At 36.7% G+C, this 23,098-nt stretch overlaps 1 protein-coding gene across 2 annotated transcripts in view; it reads left to right on the top strand.

Annotated features, from left to right (window-relative positions):
- LOC103998333 (uncharacterized) overlaps positions 1–23,098 on the top strand; it is a 65,698-nt gene that overhangs the window by 11,418 nt on the left and 31,182 nt on the right. The window lies entirely within an intron of this gene.

Below are 23,098 nucleotides of genomic sequence, written 5' to 3'. Positions count from 1 at the left end.
ATAAGCATTACATCCAACATCTTGTTTAGAAGTTTGTCCGTTACAATACGTTATTAAGGAAATGTGTGATAATATAAAGTTATAAACTATAAGGAATTGTCTAGTAGTTTCCTATTAGGATAGGATTTGTATTAAGTCTATACTTTCTTCTATTGATAATGGATAGAGTTCAAGGATTGAAACTTCGTACCGTACCGAAGTTTCAAGCTTTGCTTAGTACGGTGTACTGAGCGATACGCCTAATTAGGGGTAAAATCCTCCGAAAACACCTGGAAAATAGAAAAAAAGTTAGGATAGGGTTTTTATGTCAGAAAGAAATATAGTAATAGTATAAGTTTAGCAAAATCAATGTAAATTAGGTAAGAATAGTATCATATCTTTTTCGGGCTTTGAGGAATAACCTTGTGCAAGGTTCGTATTTCAATCTATTACAGATTGTCTTTCTATAAATATTAAAATATCTACAGAAAAATCATATGAATTGTTAGATTATTTTGTTACAATATAAGCTTTAAAATTCAAATGAATTAAATAATCATATATGTAGATATACTTGATTGTTGATTCTACCATCAAAACGAATGACAGGCCTTCACGGGTGGTGGATCAGGGTCCTCGATCTTATGCACCTGCATATCAATATGATATGTTTGTTGGACTCAATTCTGAAATTGATCATACGACATAGTGTATTGATACATCGTATGCTATTGGTGCATCAATATGGTGATGATCGTAGGTTGATCGTTATGAATCATATTTGTCTGAGACGGCTCTTGAGGCATGTATTGGTGAACATTAGAGCTTCTATTTCCACTACTGATCTGCTACTTTGTATCATACTGTTGCTTGGGGAAGTATGACCAACTATCATTGTACTGTTGTTAGCCGTATGATTCTCCATAATACGACGACTATGAATACGATGAGCTTCGTTCTGTGTCTACATCATGTAGGCTCAATCGCATCTGCTCAAATTCATCCACTGCCTTCCTCTTCTCCTTTCGCGTATAAACTTGACCAATATCTTATCGAGTTTCATTATCTGAATCTTAGGTGGCATGTGTAAAATATTGCTCCTCGGTCCATGCACCACCCTTAAGTTGTGTAGATGAGACCAACGATTGTCCAGCGTCGCTGCCATCATCTGTTGAGGCACTACTGTCTGTGTTGCTGTCATGTCTTTGGACCGAGTAAGTTGTTGAATGCGATCGTGAAGGTGTCTTGTCGCTCGACTCGATTCTTTTCAACGATACGACTGATGCTACTTCCTTTCCCTTTTCCTTTGCATGCTGGGCGGACGATTGTGACCGTTGGGCGTCTATAGTTTCTCGAGCAGTTTGACTCGATGTTGTTTGACTCTTGCCACGTTGTGATCGAACGGGATTTTCCACCTATTGAGGTTGTGCTTCTTCTTCTCCTTCTATTACCTCGATGATAAAACGTGAAGGACGTTGAGGATCTCTTATCTCATCAAGTAGAGGATCCTCTTTGTTCTCTACCGCTTCAACCCACTCTGACATCGGCTCTGAATCTTCGTTGTAGAATTGGAGGTCGTTGGGATCAATATCTGGTTCCTCTGGCTCCTTATCCAGGTCAGCACATCGCAACCTTAGTCGCATGTTATAATGGACATATACCAATTTCTTTAACCGTCTATATGATAGTTTGTTGTAGACCTTTGTGTGAATCAATACAAACGTTGATCAATTATGTTCGCAACTATTAGATGTCGTCGTTTGTGAAAGTACACGAATGGTAACCTTCCTTAATTGTGGTGCATCCCCTCTAAATTGTAGCCACCACTCGATTGCAAAAAGATATAAATAAGATTTTATTAGCATAACAAATAAATAAATAATTAACATAAAATATAATTGATAATCAATATGTGTAACTTTTCCTCACCAGGATCTATAGTGTAACGACATGATACAGCTACAACGTCGGAGAATAAACCAACTGTTTCTCGGAATAATCGACCCTCCATAAGAGCATCGGTTGTATCAGCAGTGTTTGGCAAGAGTCGATATATAACATTTCGTAGTACCGTTAGTAAATCATTTTACGTTTCGAGAGCATACCGATATTGAATTGTCGAGTTTAGATAATACGCTACAAGACATAATTTTGTTAATATGATTTTTTATTATATAAAAAATAATAAATTAAATTATTCTGAGTATGAATTTACTTGTATTATGGATATCTTGATCCATATAAACATCAGTTCGACGATCAATGATCCGTACGTATTGGTCGGCCTTAAAATCATCTTTCAATGCTTTCTTGACCTCCTCTCTTGCTGAAATCAACATATATTTAAGATACGGCATCTTTGGACACTTGTCCATATCGACTTTACGGAGAACAATATAAAGTGGTTTCACACCTTTTATGATTTCAACCACGGTCTCTGAAAATCTAGAGGAAAGAATGGACTTTTCTATTTTCTTTCCATCGCTCAATCTTGAATATCTAGAATCAGACTACTCTAGTGAGGTGACCATTGCCTTCAAGCTATGCCTTTCTTGCTGTAATAACTTTAATAAAATAAAATTGATAGCAAACTAAGTGACTTCAAGTTGGAGTATCTCACTGTTTACATACTTTTGCATTAAAGAGTGGGCCCAATGATGATGATATCTATATAAGAGCTGCACATGGAGTCCAAAACAATATTTTTCTTTCCATCAATTGCAAACCGACCTTCTTAAAATTCGCTCCATTGTCGGTTATTATATGGACAATATACTATGGTGAGATATCCTCTACTACGGTGCCCATCAAGTTCTCAATGTAGTCTGCATCTTGGATCTTTTCAGAAGCATTAACTAACTTATGAAACACCACCCTTCTATTGCAATAAACAAGGAAGTTGATGATACTCATTCTTGTTGGTCCTGTCCAACTGTCGCATATCAGTGTCACTTCATATTCGTCCCATTGCCTCTTGAAGGATTTGATCTAATCCTTCAGTTCTGCCACCTTCTCATCTAAGTATATGTCGTGAATCACCCTCGGTGGTGGAGATTGGATTCTCATGCCAGACTTTTGAATAGATGAGACTATGCTTTGATAATATGGACCTTGGGCTATGTTGGCTAGAATTATGTGGAAATTGAACCATTTTGAAATTATCTTCCCAATATCCCGCTTCTTTTCTTTTGTATATGCATCGTCAATTCGTGTTTGTTTTGTTGTTTGTGGGGGATAGGCTTACGGATCAATATCAATATCTGGTGCAGACCTCCTGCCAAGACCTCTCATAAAACCACGAAGTCCACCATGCCTCATGCTGCTAGTTTGGGCTACCTGTGGAGGAGCAGTTGGCTGCCTCATGTTGGTCGACCTCTGGATTCCACTACCACTACCATGCTCCAATTGTGAGTCAGGTCATCGATGCCTCATTGCTTCATCGACCATATACTGATGCTTCAATGATGCACGAATCCCAACTGTGAGATCCGGGTCGACTTTATCGCCACGACCCTCATACTGATCATAAACTGGTTGCTACGTAGCCCTACAGTATTCTTCCTCTACTCTTGCCTTCTTTTTTAATGTATCTTCCTTTGTTTGTTGTAGCTTGTTTTGAAATAATTTATGGATCTCTGTCGGAACCTTCTTGCATTTTGTAACATCGGGATACCCGTTGGCCAAATGTATCTTCACCTAAGTTATTCGTCCACCCTTGCCAATGTAATCACAATAAATACATTTACTATGATGACGGTTCCTATCTATCTTTCGGGCATGAACCCATACATCATCATATGATTGTTCTTTTGATGTCATGATATTATCAAATTAAAATCAAATAAGCTATAAAGTATAAACATTTTGAATTGACCTAATATCCATCGAAAACCACTAACCGTAGCATAATTTTATTAAAATATAATTAATCCTATTTTACCATCATAAATATATGAAACACATAAAAAAATATTAAATACGTTATTTTGATCCAATATACATCAAATTATGATAAAATCATCATTAAATATACTAATCACACGATTAACATAGTTAATTATTCATTAATTACTTCTCTTTTAACATTATACACATGTCAACCACCCTAATAGATATTAAAAATATTGAATTATCCTAAAATCAATCAAATTTTAATTAAATCATCATTAAAATGACTAATTGCAGCATTAAATAACTTTAATAAAACCTAATTAAACCTATTTTACCATCATAAATATGTGAAACATATAAAAGAAACATTAAATACGTAGTTTTGATCCAATATACATCAAATTATTATGAAATCATCATTAAATATACTAATCACACCATTAACATAGTTAATTACCCATTAATTACTTTTCTTTCAACACTATAAATATATTAAACATCTTAATATGTATTAAAGACATTGAATTAATCCAAAATCGATCATATTTCGATTAAATCATCATTAAAATCACTAATTACAGTATTAAATAACTTTAATAAAACTTAATTAAACATATTTTTCCATCATAAATATCTTCCAATATTTAATATGTATGAAATATAAACATTTGACCTATTAAGTGTCTAATTTTGAATTAATCAATATTTAAACACATTAAATATAATATTAAAGATCTTAATTACTCTCTAATTAAAGAAAAAGAATACATACTTCTTGATTAAAAGGTTCTTCCTCTTAATCCTCCCAAATTAGTCACGATTCAATTCACAAATCATTATTTTGTAGAGTTTAGGAGAGTGCAAATGTGAGAAAAAAAAGAATTTAATGTAATTTAAGAGAGTGTGAGAGTGAAATGGAGTGAAATATGGGGGAGGATGGGTTTAAAAACCCATGAGAAATGGCTCCAATGATCACTGTGACCGTTGGAACACTGTTACATGTTGGTAACGATCGATTTCAATTGTTACCGACCTGTGTCGGGTGATAACGGTTAAAATTTTGATCGTTATCGCCCAATATAGCCTCGTATCGTTAGATACGGGTTATATTTAATGTTTCGCCTAGTAGCGGGCGGTCGCAGACCGGTACGTACCACTTGTACCGGGCGGTATTATTCGAAATTAAAAACATAGGGATGGACCTTCGTAGTGTATAAAATTTTGCTAATACCGCCCGTACCGGGCGGTACGTATCGGTCCGTCAGCTGACCGGTACACGGACCGTCCGTTATCGGACGGAGAATATATATATATATATATATATCAAGCGATATATTGAATGGTATATTGCTCTGTGTGCAGTATCGTACCGTACCAAGCGAACGTTGAAACTTCGGTACGGTACAATATTTCAATCCTTGGTTTTAAGTTGAATTATATCAAAACTTAAGTTATGGAGGTAATTCTTAAATTTTAAATTTTTTAGATTAAATAGGATTGAAATCGAATATATATAATGTAATTTTAATCAAGGTTTGTAATTTTGGTTTGTATTAGTGTATCGACCAATATGCCCAAAAAAATAAAAAATAGCTCTAAAAATACTTGAAAAATAGAAAAAGTTAGATTAGGGTTTTAAGTTAGAAATAAATATAAATTTAGTATAATCTTAGCAAAAATAATCTAAATTAGGAAAGAGTAGTGACATATTTTTTTTGAGCTTTGAGGAGTAGCTTTGTGGTACATTCTAGATCGTCCTTCTGTTAATATTGAATCATCTATAAAGAAATTATTTGAATTGTTAGATACGAGTGAGAATGAGTTTGAGAGAGTTAAAGAGATTGAGAGAGCGATATGTGTTGAAAAAAGAGTGAGGAGGAAAGGGTTTAAAAACCCTTTCCTATTATTTAAACGGTCAATTTGATCGTTTGAAATTGGGCAATCTTAGCCCTTGATCGGTAATGGTCGAATTTCGATTGTTACCACCTAGTAGACCTCGTATCGCTCGATACAGGGTTAGGTTATGGTATCGCCCGGTAGATTGTGTCTTGTCGAATCGGTACATACTGTCTGTACCAAGCGGTACGCGTTGGTATTGCGAACCATGATTTTAATAATACTAGGAATAGATTGGAGGATATAATTAAGTTGGATGGACAAGAAGTTTCATTAAACAAAATGAGTATCTTGGATCAATTATTCTACAAGATTGTGAGATTGATGAAAAATTATTCATCGAGTAAAAAGAAGATGGTTAAAATGACTAGGACATCATAAGTTTTGTATGATATGATTAAAAAGAAAAGTTTTATTAGATAGTGCTAGGAAGCAACACATAAAGAGTTTGTGTTGCTTATATTAGAATGTTGAGATGGATATGTGGAGTTATTAGGAAAGATAAGAATTTGAAATGTTCTTATTCGTGAACCTTAGAAGACTTCAATAAAAACTATAAATAAAGATTTAAATACTCTTAACTTAATTAACATAGATAATATGGAGTTTTATTAGACAGTGTTAGGAAACAACACATAAATAGTTTGTGTTGCTTATATTAGAATGTTGAGATGAATATGTGGAGTTATCAAGAAAGATAGAAATATGAAATGTTCTTATTCGTGAACCATAAAAGACTTCAATAGAGACTATAAATAAAGATTTAAATACTCTTAACTTAACTAACACAAATATCAATAGCCGATTCAAAAATAGTTGGGACTGTACGAACTTGTTATTGTACAAGAAGGCCAAATGGGGGCTATCCGAGAGAGAAAGAAGAAGAGTAGGACAGAGGGTGTATTGGACAAAGTAGAGTTGTCAAAGGAACAAGTCAAGGGAGATAAGGATAAAGAGAAGGGTGAGGGAAAGAAGCCTAGGGGTGGGAGCTGTCGAGTGTAGCAACTCTATTGGGAAAAAGAAGAGAGCAATTAGTGGAGAGTAGGGGACCACTGAGGAGGCTTGACAGGGCCGGTGACTCTGCTAGGTAGAAGCAAAGAGTGGCACTATAGAGGATGGGAGGGGAGGTAGAAGCAAAGAGTGGCACTATAGAGGATGGGAGGGGAGGTTTCATTAGGGCAACGAAGGAGGAGATAGAGGGAGAGTGACAACGAGAGGGAGGGGGTTGTTATAGACATTGTTTTCAAAAGGCGCTTGGGCAAGGCGAGGCCCAAGCACCTCGCAGAACCTCCAAGCGAGGCGTTTCGATGAAGCATCGCTCGGGCACCTCGGGCGAATGCTCGAGTGAAGTTGGGTTGAGGTGCGAGCTTGGTAAAATTGTTTAGCACTAGTTAGAAACTTGTTTAGCATCTATTAGTAGAAATCATATTGTCATTTTTATTTTTATGATTATATTTATCAATCATAATATATGTTTTCTAAATTTTAATATTCTGGAGCGTTTTGCTTCACTTGTGCAGGCGCTTAGACGAGCGCCTAGTGTCGCGGGAGTTTTGGGATCTTAGCACCTTTTGGCACCTAGTGCTTTTAAAAACATTGGATTTATAGAGGCTCGGTTGGGGGCGATGTTGGCTGAGGAGGAGAGAGCATGACAGTGGGAGGGAAGGAGAGGGGAGGGGGAAAAGCAAGGAGGAGTGTTATTAGGAAGTCTTGGTAGGGGATGACGAGGGAGGAGGAGAAAGAGGGAGAATGACAATGAGAATGAGGAAGAGGGGGAGGCACACTAATGAGATCGTGAGATAGAGAGATGCATCGCCGATTGGATGGAGGAGGATCATTGATTGGCTTACATGGACTTTGGCACGTGCCTTATGACACCACGTATGCTCACATCTTAAAAAAGTTCAATGGCACATGTTGACATGGGTCTGACCAAGGACTGACATCGGTCTGGTAACCAATACATCAAACCATGTTTTACATTATCATGCATGCCTTTTTGATGTATGCCATTCCATGGCATGTACATGTAGAACATGTTCATCAAAACATGTCAACAAGGTCAGCAGAATTGGTCGCCTGCAAGATTCAGATGATAAATTGCTGCATTGTGCTATACTGCTATTCACCTCCATGATTAGTGTACGAAATAGTCTTGTTCTGATGGAAATTTTTGAAAATTCAAATCAATAGATAATTTTTCTGAATGGCCTTTGAAAGTGTGTTTCATTTAAAACTGGTGAAACTTGATCTTAATTATGAAATCATCATGTTTACCTGTTAGGATCAAGAGCGGCACTAAGAGAGAGGGGGGTGGGGGGATTAGTGCAGCGGAAAAATTGTAGCGGAAAAATTACGTCGGTTTGAAAATCTTCGTACGATAAAATCCGATTCTGACGAAAACCGTTTTGTTTTTCTTGAATGAGTAGAGAAGAGGGGATTGGATAGTTTGTAATAAAGTAAAGTTGAATGCAATAAAGAGATTAAGCAGTAAGGAATGAATACACCGAGATTTATAGTGGTTCGGTCCGGTGATTTAAAAAACGCTAGGCGCTCGCCCGAGCAAAGTGAGGCGCTAAAAATTAATAATATTAAAATTAATAGTATTAAAATCAAAATAATAGTGTTAAACTGTATACAGTTAACAGTATACAGTATAACAGTATACTATATACTTTTAACAATATACTATATACTGTTAACAGTATATTTTCGATTTCAAAAGAGGAAAAGCGAAAGAGAAGAGAAGAGTGTAAGGGAAGACCGAGGGTGCTAAGAAAAGCGAGAGCGGCAGCGGTAGCGGTAACGGCGACCGACGACAGTGGCAGCGGCAGCGGTAGCAGCGAGTAGGGGGAGCGGCGAGTGGCGACAAAGGCAGCGACAGCAGCAGCGGCTGCAGGAGCGACGAGCGGCGATAGTGGCAGCGACAGTGGCAGCGAGAGCGGCAATAGTGGCAGCGGCAACAACAAGCAGCGGGAGCAGGAGCGGCGACAACGACAGCGAGCAGCGTGAACGGCGAGCACGGTTAGGGTTGGTTCGATTGAACCAACTAAAGCATCGAAGACCGAACCAGACCTAAACCGTTGGTTCGGTCGCTTGGTTTAACCCAGGCGCTCGCCCGAAGCGCCCGGGGCCTGGGCTCGGGCGAGCGCTTAGGCGGCGCCTCTTTGAAGCGCGCCACCTAAAAATGAAGCGAGGCGCTTGGGCCTCGCCTTGCCTCGCCCGAGCGCCTAGGCGAGCGCCCGAGCGCCTTTTTAAATCATTGGTTCGGTCGTTGTGACCTACATCCACTTTCGATTCCTTCTCCTTTGGGGTCACCGACGTCCACCAATGGTCCTCCTTCAATAGGCGAAGACCAACCACCTCTTTACAGCGCTTTCTCCTTTTCATGAGTTGAGGAGATAACCCTTACAAGCCTCACACCTCTTCTTGGATGATTATAAAGCTAAAGAGAGGGAGGAGGACTCTTCTCACTTTTACAACACTTTTAACACCCCAACACTTAGAGTTTTTTTCACACTTTGATTGTACTTTGTTGCATTTTCATGCAGAAAAGGGTGGGGTATTTATAGGCCCCAATGACTTCAAAATTGGAGCCTAGAAGTGTCTCATCCAGGGTTTTTGGGGTATTGGCGGTAACACCGCCTAACATAGTCTCGGAGGTACCACCTAGCAGTAATAACCGTCGGTGGTACCACCGCTCAGTTTGGGCGGTACCAATGCCCAGACCACCTGGGAGACCGTTCCCTGGGCGGTTCCACCATCCACCGCCAGACAAGGTCCAGTAACCTGGTTGGGCCTTGAATCCGGCCCAAACCAATCCAATTACGGGCTTAGTTGGCCCCTAACTGAGTTAGTGGGATTACCTCCCAAACCTAACCCTAATTATGTGCTAACTACGATTTTTAAGGCATACACTAAATGAAATAAGCCCGGTAAGTCTAGGTATCTTCCGGTGATCTTCCAGCGGACTTTCAACGATCTCTCAGCAATCTTCCAGCGGACTTCCGGTAATCTCCTGGACTTCACGACGATCTTCTTGGCGAGTTTCGACGAGCTTCTTCTCGGTCAATTCCGGCAGCATTTCTGACGAACCTTCTACTTTCGATGAACTCTCAAACTCCTAACGAAATCTCGATCTTGACTCCGGCATTTCATTTTGTTTTTTTCCTTGATCGCTATCGTAGTTAATTCTGCACACTTTTCTCAACATTTAGATTTGATCAAATAATTTACCAATTAATTTCATCATAAAAATTCGAGATTCAACAATCTCTCCTTTTTTTCTGATGATAATAAATTGATGACGAAGTTAACCTTAACTCCCCCTATCTATATGCCATACTTGAGAAAAGACACTCTTGAATTCAAGGCCTTTGAATTCAAGCATTAAACCGATAAGTTTTATGCATTTAAACTTATCGATATGCATATCATGATACCAATCATGATTTACCATCTCAAAATATGATACCATGTATTTCTCACAATACAAATGATGTAAGGCATGACATCCATTCTTAAGTCTAATTTAGAATGATGATAGACAATCATCATTTTCAAGTATGATACAAATTTCAATATGAAATTTAGCAAGATTCAATTTTCGATAAAAGATGACAATTCATCATTCTGAGGCATGATATCAATTGTAAATAGCATGATAAATTACATACCTCATCATAATGATAGACATATATTATTTTGATACGAAATCAAGCATGATTTTAAGAATAAACATTTCAAGTATCCATGCCACATTACGATACATTTCAAGCATTCATGATACATTTCAATTATCTACGATGCATATGCAATACATTTTGATATGTTTCAAGTATTTGCGATTCCAATCATATTTCAAGCATTCAAGCATTTACGATAACTGCTTTTGGATAAGCTAACATTTTTACTTTAGATGCGCAAAAGTTTTTTGGTTCTTCTTGAGATGTGGAGGTTTCTTTCTTCCTTTGCCATAAGGATAAGAAGAAGAGGAAGAAGGGTAAGGAAGGAATTCATCAAGAACTAAATTCATGAAAGGATTTGAACAAAATCAAATGAAAATAAATAAGTTTCATTGAAGAAGGGTAAGGAAGGAATTCATCAAGAACCAAATTTATGAAAGGATTTGAACCAAGTCAAATGAAAATAAATGATTTTCATTGAATCAAGCTTCTAGTTCAACAAGGAGAAGGGATTCATGAAAAGGATCAAGATATCCATACAAAATCAAATCCCCATTCTTGCAAGTGATCATCACATACTAAAAATTCATAAAATTCTTCTTTCACGAGAAGAGTAAGGAAGAATTCATGGGAAAGAAATTCATGAATAAAACTTCGTAAATCAAATTCATTTCTCATTAAAAATTCGTAAGAGTGAAAACCATGAGAGATGTATTTGTCAATGAATTCCACGAGTGAAGGGACTAAGTGTATCAAAAATCATTAAGTGATGGAGCAAGGGTATGAAGTAAATTTGATACCAAGTAAATTAATATTTCGGATTTCATGAAAGCTTTAAAAAAAATTGAGAAAGTACAACAAACTCATGCATTCGGACAATTTAACATCCCAAATTCTCTTCTAATGAAATCAAATTGTTCTTTATTTAAAGGTTTTGTAAAGATTCTCTTCTAATGAAATCAAATTGTTCTTTATTTAAAGGTTTTGTAAAGATATCGGCTAATTGATATTTCGTATCACTAAACTCTAAAGATATATCATGGTTATTAACATGATCTCTTATGAAATAATGCCTAATGTAAATATGTTTAGTTATAGAGTGTTGAATAGGATTTTTTGTTAAACATATTGCACTTGTGTTATCATATTTTATGGGAATATTCTTAAGGTGAATATTGTAATCTTCTAATGTATTTTTCATCCATACAACTTGTGCACAACATGCACCAGCTGTTATATACTCAACTTCAGTTATGGATAATGCAACCGAGTTTTGTTTCTTGGAAGACCAAGAAACAAGTGCATGACCTAAGAATTGACATGTTCTGGATGTGCTTTTTCTATCTTCTCTACATCCAACAAAATCCGCATCAGCATAAGCAATTAATTCAAAGTCTTCGGATTTTGGATACCATAATCCTAGATTAGGGGTTCCTTTAAAATATCTAAGAATTCTATTAACGACTTTAAGATGAGATAGCTTATGATTAGATTGAAATCACAAAGTCTTACGCTAAACATGATGTCCGGTCTAGTTGCGGTAAGGTATAGTAAACTTCCTATCATACCCATATAAATTTTTTGATCAAAACTTTCTCCACTTTCGTCTATGTCTAACTTAGTGGAGGTACTCATAGGAGTATTGATAGCTTTTGAACCATCCATATTAAACCGTTTAAGCAATTCTAATGCATATTTGGTTTGACTAAGAAAAATACTATTACTAAGTTGTTTGATTTGTAAGCCTAAAAAGAAAGTTAGTTCACCCATTAAACTCATCTCAAACTCTTGACTCATACTCTTAGCAAACGATTCGCATAAGGATTCATTTGTAGAACTAAAAATAATATCATCAACATAAATTTGAATAACAAGAAAGTCATTTTCAAAATTTTTAATAAACAATGTAGTATCAACCTTACCTTTAGAGAAATTATTTTGGATAAGAAAGAAGCTAAGTCTTTCAAACCAAGCCCTCGGGGCTTGTTTTAATTTATAGAGAGCTTTAGTTAATATAAACACATGATTAGGAAAAAAAGAGTTCTAAAATCCAGGTGGTTGTTCAACACAAGGATTGCCATACCGACCCGTACCGCCCGGTACGAGCGGTACGTACCGGTCCAATGGTATATCGGTACGCGGACTGCCCGTTACCGGGCGGAACGAATAATAATAATAATAATAATAAATATATATATTAATATATATATATATATATATATATATATATATAATATTAATAATTTAAATAAAATCGAGGCGACATCGCGTCACCTCGGCGATGTCACCGAGGCGACACGACGTCGCCTTTATCGGCGACGTCGCTATATATATATATATATATATATATATATATAATTTAAATAAACGTCGCCTCGGCGATGTCGCCCCGTGTGGGGAAGGAAAAGGTGACGTTGCCGAGGCGATGCGACCTCGGCCAATAATCGATACCTCGGTATACCGTTCCGTACCGTACCGAGAGATCGTCGAAACTCCGGTACGGTACGAAATTTCAAACCTTGGTTCAACATACACTTCTTCGAAAATAAAGCCATTTAAGAAAGCACTTTTAACATCCATTTGAAATAACTTAAAATAATTACTACTAGCATAAGCAAAGAGCATCATTATGACTTCTAATCTTGCCACAAGAGCGAAGGTTTCTTCATAATCGATACCTTCTTCTTGGTTAAAACTCTTGGCCACTAATCTAGCCTTATTTCTAACCACGATACTAAATTCATCTTGCTTGTTTCTAAAGACCAATTTAGTATCAATAACTACATGGTCATTTGGCATCGGAACAAGCTTCTACATCTCGTTTCTCTCAAATTGGATTAACTTTTCTTGCATTGCGATAACCCATGAATTATCTTTCAAGGCTTCGTCAATGCATTTTGGTTCAATTTGAGAAAGAAAAGTGACGTTGACACAAAAATTTTTAAGAGAACGAGTTTGAACCCCTTTGATGTGTCTCCTATGATTAGCTCTTTAGGATGAGTATCTATATACTTTTATTCCATGGGTAAGGATGTTTCGGAAGAAGATGTATCCAAGTTGCTAGTTGGAGGAGAGGGTTCATTTAAATTCAAACCATCAAAATTAAGATCATCATCAAACTCATTTTTCTTAAATTCGGAGACTTCATTAAAGACAACATGAATAGACTCTTCTATGACTAAGATTCTTTTATTAAAGACACGAAAGACTTTTGAAATAGAAGAATAACCAAGAAAAATGCCTTCATTGGATTTTGTATCAAACTTTCCTAAGGCATCTTTTTCATTCAAGATAAAACATTTACAACCGAAAACTTTAAAGTATGAAACATTGGGTTTTTTGTCATTTCACAATTCATAAGAATTTTTGGAAAGTAATGGTCTTATTAGAATCCTATTCATGACATAGAATACTGTATTAACGGCTTCGGCCCAAAAATTATGGTTGTATTCAAGGTTCGTAATTTCGTACTGTACTGGAGTTTCGACGTTAGCTCAGTACGGTACGATACTGTATTCCGAGCGGTATATTGTTCGATATATATATATATATATATATATATATATATATATATATATATATATATATATATATATATATATATATATCTCAAGGTTCGTAATACCGTACCGGTGTTTCGACCTGGGCTCGGTACGGTACGGTACGGTGTACCGAGCGGTACACCGAGGTGTATCGAGTGGTACACCTGATTTCAGTCCGTTAAACCCTTCGAAAATACCTGAAAAAAAAAAAATTAGGATAGGATTTTCAAGTTACAAATAAATATAGTAATAGTATAAGTTTAGCAAAATCAATGTAAATTAGGTAAGAATAGTATCACATATCTTTTTCGGGCTTTGAGGTAGTCTTGTTCGAGGTTCATATTTCAGCTCATTATAGATTGAAATATCTACAGAAAAATCATTTGAATTGTTAGACTATTTTGTTACAATATAAACTTTAAAATTTAAATGAATTAAATAATCACATATGTAGATATACCTGATTGTTGATTCTACCACCAAAACGAACGATGGGCCTCCACGGGTGGTGGATCGGGGTCCTCGATCCGATACATCTGCATATCAATATGATACGTTTGTTGGATCCAATCATAAAATTGATCCCATGACATAGTGTATTGATACACCGTATGCCATTGATGCATCAATGTGGTGCTGATCGTTGACTGATCGTTATGAATTATATTTGTTCGAGACAGCTCTTGAGACATATATTGGTGAATGTCAGAGCTTCTACTTTCGCTACTGATCTGTTGTTCTGTATCATATTGTTGTTCAGAGAAGGATAACCAACTATCACCATACTGTTGTTGCCCGTATGATTCTCCATAATACGATGACTGTGAATACGATGAGCCTTTTTCTGTGTCTATATCATGTATGCTTTGTCGCATTTGTTCATATTCATACATTGCCTTCCCCTTCCCCTTCCCCTTCCGCGTATAAACTTGACCAGTACCTTGTCGAGTTCCATGATCTGAATCTTGAGTGACATGTGTAAAATATTGCTCCTCAGTCCATTCACCACCCTCAAGTTGTGTAGACGAGACTAACGACTGCCCGACATCACCGCCATCATCTGTCGAGACACTACTGTCCGTGTTGCTGTCATGTCTCTAGACCAAGCGAGTTGCTGAATGTGATTGTGAAGGTGTCTCGTCGCCCGACTCGATTCTTTCCAACGATGCAACTAATGCTACTGCCTTCCCCTTTGCTTTTGCACGTTGGGCGGACGAGTGTGACCGTTCGGTGTCCGTAGTTCCTCGAGCAGTTTGACTCCTACCACGTTGTAATCGAGGGGGATTTTTCACCTGTTGAGGTTGTGCTTCTTCTATTGCCTCGGTGATAAAACGTGAAGGACGTTGATTATCTCCCGCCTCATCAAGTAGAGGATCCTCTTGGTTCTCTACTACTTCAACCCAATCTAACATTGGCTCTGAATCTTCGTTGTAGAATTGGAGATCAATGGGATCAATATCTGGTTCCTCTGGCCTCCTTATCCAACTCAGCACATCGCAATTTTAGCCGCATGTTATAATGGACATATACTAGTTTCTTTAACCGTATGTAGGAGAGTCTGTTGCGAACCTTCGTATGAATCAATGCAAACGTTGACCAATTACGTTCACAATCACTAGATGTTGGTGTTTGTGAAAGTACACGAACGATAACCTTCCTTAAATGTGGTGCATCCCCTCCAAATTGTAGCCACCACTCGATTGCAAAAAGATATAAATAAGATTTTATTAGCATAACAAATAATTAACATTAAATATAATTGATAATCAGTATGCATAACTTTTCCTCACTAGGATCCATAGTGTAACGACACGATACAACTACAACTTCGAAGAATGAACCAATTGTTTCTCGAAATAATCGACCCTTCATAAGAGCATCGGCTGCCTCAGTAGTGTTTGGCAAGAATCGATATATAACATTTCGTAGTGTCGTTAGAAAATTATTTTGCGTTCCGAGAGCATATCGATATTGAATTGCTGGGTTTAGATAATACACTGTAAAACATAATTTTGTTAGTATGATTTTTTATTATCTAAATAATAATAAATTAAATTATTCTGAATATAAATTTATCTACATTATGGATATCTTGATCCATATGAACTTCGGTCCGACGATCAATGATTCGTAAGTTTTGGTCGGCCTTAAAATCATCTTTAAATGTTTTCCTGACCTCCTCTCTTGTTGAAATCAGCACATATTTAAGATATGGTATCTGTGGACGCTTGTCCATATCGACCTTACGGAGGACAATATAAAGTGGTTCTACACCTTTTATGATTTCTGACGTAGTCTCCCAAAATCTAGAGGAAAGAATGAATTTTTCTATCTTCTTTCCATCGCTCAACTTCGAATATCTGGATTCAGACCACTCTTGTGAGGTAACCATTGCCTTCAAGCCATGCCTTTTTTGTTGTAATGACTTTAATGCAATAAAATTGGTAGCAAACCGAGTAATTTCAGGTCGAAGTATCTCACCGTTTACATACTTTTGGATTAAAGCGTGGACCCAATGATGATTATATATAAACTTTGTAATTGATTGTGCTCGAGCTACACATTTCTTGACTGCATCCAACTCACCAATATCCTTCAGTATTAGATCTATGCAATGAGCTGTATATGGACTCCGAAACAAAGTTATTCTTTTTTCCATCAATTGTAAATCGGCCTTTTTGAAATTTGCTCCATTGTCGGTTATTATTTGGACAACATACTGTGGTCCAATCTCCTCTACCATTAGTGTCCATCAAGCTCTCAATGTAGTTTGCATCTTGGATCTTTTCAAAAGCATTAACAGATTTATGAAACACCAACTATCACACATCAATGTCACCCCATATTCGTCCCATTGCCTCTTGAAGGATTTGATCCAATCCTTTAGTTCTGTCACCTCTTCATCTAAGTACACGCCGTAAATCTCCTTCGGTGTTGGAGGTTGGATCCCCGTGCAGACTTTTGAATAGAAGAGATCATGCTATGATAATATGGACCTTGGGCTGTGTTGGCTGGAATCCTATGGAAGTTGAACCATTTTGAGATTGCCTTCCTAATATCCCGTTTTTTTTCTTTTGTGTATGCATCGTCAATTCGTATCTGTTTCGCTGTTTGTTGGGGATAGGCTTGCGGATCAGTATCAACAATATCTGGTGCGGACCTCCTGCCAAGACCTCTTATAAAACCACGGAGTCCACCATACCTCATGCTACTAGTTCGGCCTGACTGAGAAGGAGCAGTTGGTTACCTCATGTTGGTTGACCTCTGGATTCCACTACCACTGCCATGCTCCAATTGTGAGTCAGGTCGTCCATGCCTCATTGTTTCATCGACCGTATACTGATGCTCCAATGATGCACGAATCCCAGTTGTGAGATCCGTGTCGACTTGATCGTCGCAACCCTCATACTGATCATAAATTGGTTCCTGTGTAGCCCTATAATATTCTTCCTCAACTCTTGCCTTCTTTTTTAATGTATCTTCCTTTGCTTGTTGAAGTTTGCTTTGAAATAATTTACGGATATCCATTGGAACATTCTTGCATTTTGCAACATCAGGATACCCACCAGCCAAATGCATTTTCACCCGAGTTATTCCTCCACCCTTGCCAATGTAGTCACAATAAATACATTGCCAATGATGACGATTTCCATCTATCTTTCAGGCATGAACCCATGCATCATCATGTAGCTGTTCCTTTGATGCCATGATCCTACCAAATTTAAATCAAATAAACTATAAAGTATAAACATATTAAATTGACCAAATATCGATCATAAATCACTAATCGCAACATTAAATAATTTTATTAAAACATAACTAATCATATTTTATCATCATAAATATGTTACATGCATAAAAGAAGTATTAAAATCATTAGATACACTAATTACATGATTAACATAGTAAATTTTTCATTAATTATTTCTTTTTCAACACTATAAACATGGCAAACACCCTAATAGGTATTAAAGATATTGAATTGACATAAAATCAAACAAATTTTGATTAAATCATCATTAAAATGACTAATCATTAGTATTAAATTACTTTAATAAAACATAATTAAACTTATTTTACCATCATATATATGTCAAACACATAAAAGAAACATTAAATATGTAATTTTAATCCAATATGATTCAAATTATGATAAAATCATCATTTATCTGCACTAATTATATGATTAACATAGTTAATTTTTCACTAATTACTTCTCTTTTAACACTATAAACATGACAAATACCCTAATAGGTATTAAAGACATTGAATTGATATAAAATTGAATAAATTTCGATTAAATCATCATTAAAATGACTAATCACAGCATTAAATAACTTTAATAAAACTTAATTAAACTTATTTTACTATCATAAATATTATTCAATATTTAATATGCATGAAACACACTAATCATAACCTTAAAGTTCTTAATTACTCTCTAATTAAAGAAAGCGAATACATACCTCTTGATTAGAAAGTTCTTCCTCTTAATCTTCCCAAATTAGCCTTGATTGAATTCACAAATCGTTGTTTTGTAGAGTTTAGGAGAGAAAAAAAAGTTTTAGAGAGAGTTTAAGAGAGTATAATGAAATAGGGGAGAAGAATGACTTAAATAGAATGAGAAAGGACTCCAATAATTAAATTGATCGTTGGAGCACTATAACACTGCTATAGTGCGGTAATGGTTGAAATCGACCGTTATTGAGTTCTGCCGGGCGGTAACGGTCGAAATTTCGATCGTTATTGCCCGATATTACCCCGTATCGTTCGATACGGGGTTTTTTTGAACGTACTGCTCGGTAGCGGGCGATCTGCATACCGGTACATACCGCCCATACCGGGCGGTATAATTCGATATTGCAGACCTTGATATATATATATATATATATATATATATATATATATATATATATATATATAAATATTCGTCGAAAAAGGTGATGTCGAGTCGCCTTGGTGACATCGTCGAAAAAGGCGATGCGACGTCGCCTTATATATATATATATATATATATATATATATATATATATACATACATCGTTTCGTCCGGTAACGAGCGGTTCGTGTGTCGGTCAACTGACGGACCGGTACGTACCGCCCGTACCGGGCGATATTATTCTAAATTGCATAACTTGGTTGTATACATTAGATTCATAAAAAAAATTAAAAATCATGGTTTTGAAATTCACTATCGTGATCACTCCGAATTGATAAAATCATAAAGTCTTTTTCATTTTAAATAAGTTTACAAAACTTAGAAAAATATCTAAAGTAATCATTTTGGTGTGCTAAGAAGTTTGTCCAAGTGTATCTACTATAATCGTCCACAATTACAAAGACGTATTTGCTACCTCCTAGGCTTGATGTATCAATTGGTCTAAACAAATCCATATAGATCAATTGCAATGGTCCAAAGGTGCTTATTTGATTCTTTGGTTTGAAACTACCTTTTATTTGTTTTCCTAATTGACATGCATCACACATTATATTTAACAAACTTAATGTTAGGAATACCTCTTACAAGTTCTTTGGATGAGATTTGGGAGATTAGTTTCATGTTAGCATCACCTAATCTCCTATGCCAAAGCCAAACATCGTCATTCAAAATCGAAAAACACATTTCATTACAAAGATCATCAATATCAACAGTGTATACATTATTTTGTTTAGGGCAATCATAGATGTGTTTTTGTGTGGTTGTTCAATAATACAAGCATTGGATTCAAATCTAATGACGTATCCTTTATCACATAATTGACTAATGCTCAAAAGATTATGCTTTAAGCCATCAACCAATAACACATTTTTAATCAAAAAGTTGAATTTGTTACCTATGGTTCCTTTGCCAATGATTTTACCCTTGTTATCTCCGAAGGTGATATCCTTCGTCTAGGCTAGTGAGCTTAGAGAATTCGGATGGATCTCCGGTCATATGCCTTGAGCATCCACTATCAAGGTACAATCTCTTGCTCCTAGCTTATGATGGTAAACATTTCTACAAAAGAGGGTGATTTTTAGGTAACCACATGACCTTGGGTGCCTCATAAATCGATCTACTCAACTTATCATATTGCATTGAGTCATTTGAGGTTCCTTTAGGAACTCAAATCAATTTATGTGGACTATATCTCTTAAATGGACATTTATGAGCAATATGTCCGAGTTTACAACAAAAGTTGCATTTGGTGTGGAGTGATACATGCAAGGTAGGGCCTTTTACAAAGGTGGTTGGATTTTGGTGAGAGCTACTCACAAATCCGATTCCACTTCTTCTATGAAAGTGACCCTTATTGACAAGGATCATGTTCAAGGACTTGCTACTAACTTTAAACTTTTCTAAGGTTTCTTTGAGTAGCAAGTTTTCCTTCTCAAGTGCCTCTAAGTGTTCACACTTAGTGCATGGAGGCAAAGAATGATTGTCATGCTTAAGTTTTTTAAATTCAATATTTAAAAGGACATGTTCCTTTTTTAAAGAATTATACTTTTTGCTCATTATTCTACATTCATCAAATAAATAATGAAAAGCGCTTAAAAGCTTATTGAAAGATAAATTTGCATCTAATGAACACTACTTACCTCATCTTTGATGGCCATTAGTGCGTAGTTGACGATTTCCTTGTTGCTTTGTTCTTCGTCTTCGGAATCACTTGAATCATCCCACGTTGCTTTGAGCTCCTTCTTCTTTAGTTGTTTCTTCCTCACTTGGGGATATTCGTTTTTGAAATGTCCCGGCTTCTTGCATTCGTAGCATATGACTTATTTTTTCTTGGGTTCAACTTTATTTTTAGTGTCATTTTTAGATTTATTTCTTTTTATAAATTTTTTGAACTTTCTTGTCAAGAGTGCCAAGTCATTATCATAGTCCTCATCACTTGAATTTTCTTTCAAGTGGTCTTCATGAGTTCTTAGTGCCATATCTTTCCTTTTCTTTGGAAGGTTGTTCTCAAGCTCTTCATGAGCATTGCAAGTCACCTCATAGGTCATTAATGACTTGATAAGTTCTTCCAGAGGAAAATTATTCAAATCCTTAGTCTCTTGAATAACTGTAACTTTAGGGCCCCAACTCTTTGGAAGGGATCTCAATATTTTATTAACAAGTTCAAAGTTCGAAAAACATTTATCAAGAGCTTTTAAACTATTGACGACATCCGTAAAACAGGTGTATATGTTAACAATAGTTTCGCTTGGCTTCATCCGAAACAATTCATAAGTATGAACTAAAAGATTTATCTTGGACTCCTTTACTCTACCAGTGCCTTCGTGAGTGATTTCGAGTGTGTGCCAAATATCAAAAGTCGTTTCACAAATAGACACTTGATTGGACTCATTTTTATTTAAAGCGCAAAACAAGGCATTCATAGCCTTTGCATTTAAAAAGAAAGTCTTCTTCTCTAACTCATTCCAATTGTTCATTGGAAGAGAAGACTTTTGAAAGCCATTTTCCGCAATGTTCCATAACTCAAAATCTATAGAAATTAGAAAAATCTTCATTCTAGTCTTCCAATAGGTGTAATCCGTCCCATTGAACATTGGTGGACGTGTGATTGTGTGACCCTCTTGGCTGCCGGCAAATGTCATCTCTCTTGAGTTTTAAACCAAAATGAGAGTGACCTCGCTCTGATACCAATTGTTAGGATCAAGAGCGGCACTAAGAGGGGGGGGGGGGGGTGAATTAGTGTAGCGGAAAAATTATGTCGGTTTGAAAATCTTCGTATGATAAAATCTGATTCTGCAAAAATCGTTTCGTTTTTCTTGAATGAGTTGAGAAAAGGGGATTAGATAGTTTGTAATGAAGTAAAGTTGAATGCAGTAAATAGATTAAGCAGTAAGGAATGAACACACTGGAATTTATAGTGGTTCGATCGTTGTGACCTACATCCACTTCCGATTCCTCCTTATTTGAGGTCCCCGACGTCTACTAATGGTCCTTCTTCAATAGGCGAAGACCAACCACCTCTTTACAGCGCTTTCTTCTTTTCACGAGTTTAGGAGATAACTCTTAACCCTTACAAGCTTTACACCTCTTCTTGGATGATTACAAATCTAAAGAGAGGGAGAAGGAGGACTCTTTAAGTTTTACAACACTTTTAACACCCCAACACTTAGAGTTTTTTTCACACTTTGATTGCACTTCGTTGTATTTTCATGCAGAAAAGGGTGAGGTATTTATAGGCCCCAATGGCTTCAAAATTGGAGCAAAAAAATATCTCATCATGGGTTTTCGGGGTATTGGCGGTACCACCGCCTAACACTCTAACACTGGGCGGTACCACCGCCTGACAGAGTCTCGGATACTGAGCTCTTGTGGTACCATCGCTTGACAAGGCAGTACCACTGCCTGGCAGTAATAACTACCGGCGGTACCACCGCCCAAACCACCTGGGAGATCGTTCCTTGGGCGGTTCCACCGCCCCAGTCTGGCGGTGCCACCGCCAGACAAGGTCCAGCAACATAGTTGGGCCTTGAATCCGGCCCAAACCAGTCCAATTACGGGCCCAGTTGGCCCCTAACTGAGTTAGTGGGATTACCTCCCAAACCTAATCCTAATTATGTGCTAACTATGATTTTTAAGGTATACACTAAACGAAACAAGCCCAGTAAGTCTAGGTATCTTCCGACGAGCTTCCGGCGGACTTCCGACGATCTCTTGGCAATCTTCCAGCGGACTTCCGGCAAGCTTCTGAACTTAACGATGATCTTCTTGGCGAGTTCCGACGAGCTTCTTCTTGGTCAATTGCGACAGCATTTTCGATGAACCTCCGGACTTCCGATGAACTCTCGAACTCCCAACGAAATCTCGATCTTGACTTCGGCACTTCGTTTTGCTTTATGCCTTGATCGCTATCGTAGTTAATCCTACACACTTTTCTCAACATATAGATTTGATCAAATAATTTACCAATTGATTTCATCATCAAAATCCGAGATTCAACATTATCAAATTTAGTGATTTTGCATGTCTTAATTTTCACTTGTGTACCACTATGTACACCTCATTGAATCTCTTTAATGTTTGGTCAAATTGTGTTTTCACTCCTGACCAATTTCCATAGGACACCACATAAGAGATTAGATATTTGTGCCAGATTTATATTAACAGGA

This window comes from Musa acuminata, chromosome BXJ1-5, assembly GCF_036884655.1.
Source record: "Musa acuminata AAA Group cultivar baxijiao chromosome BXJ1-5, Cavendish_Baxijiao_AAA, whole genome shotgun sequence".
NCBI lineage: Eukaryota > Viridiplantae > Streptophyta > Magnoliopsida > Zingiberales > Musaceae > Musa > Musa acuminata.
The sequence above is the reverse complement of the archived record's forward strand: the minus strand, read 5'-3'. Positions and strand labels throughout refer to the sequence as shown.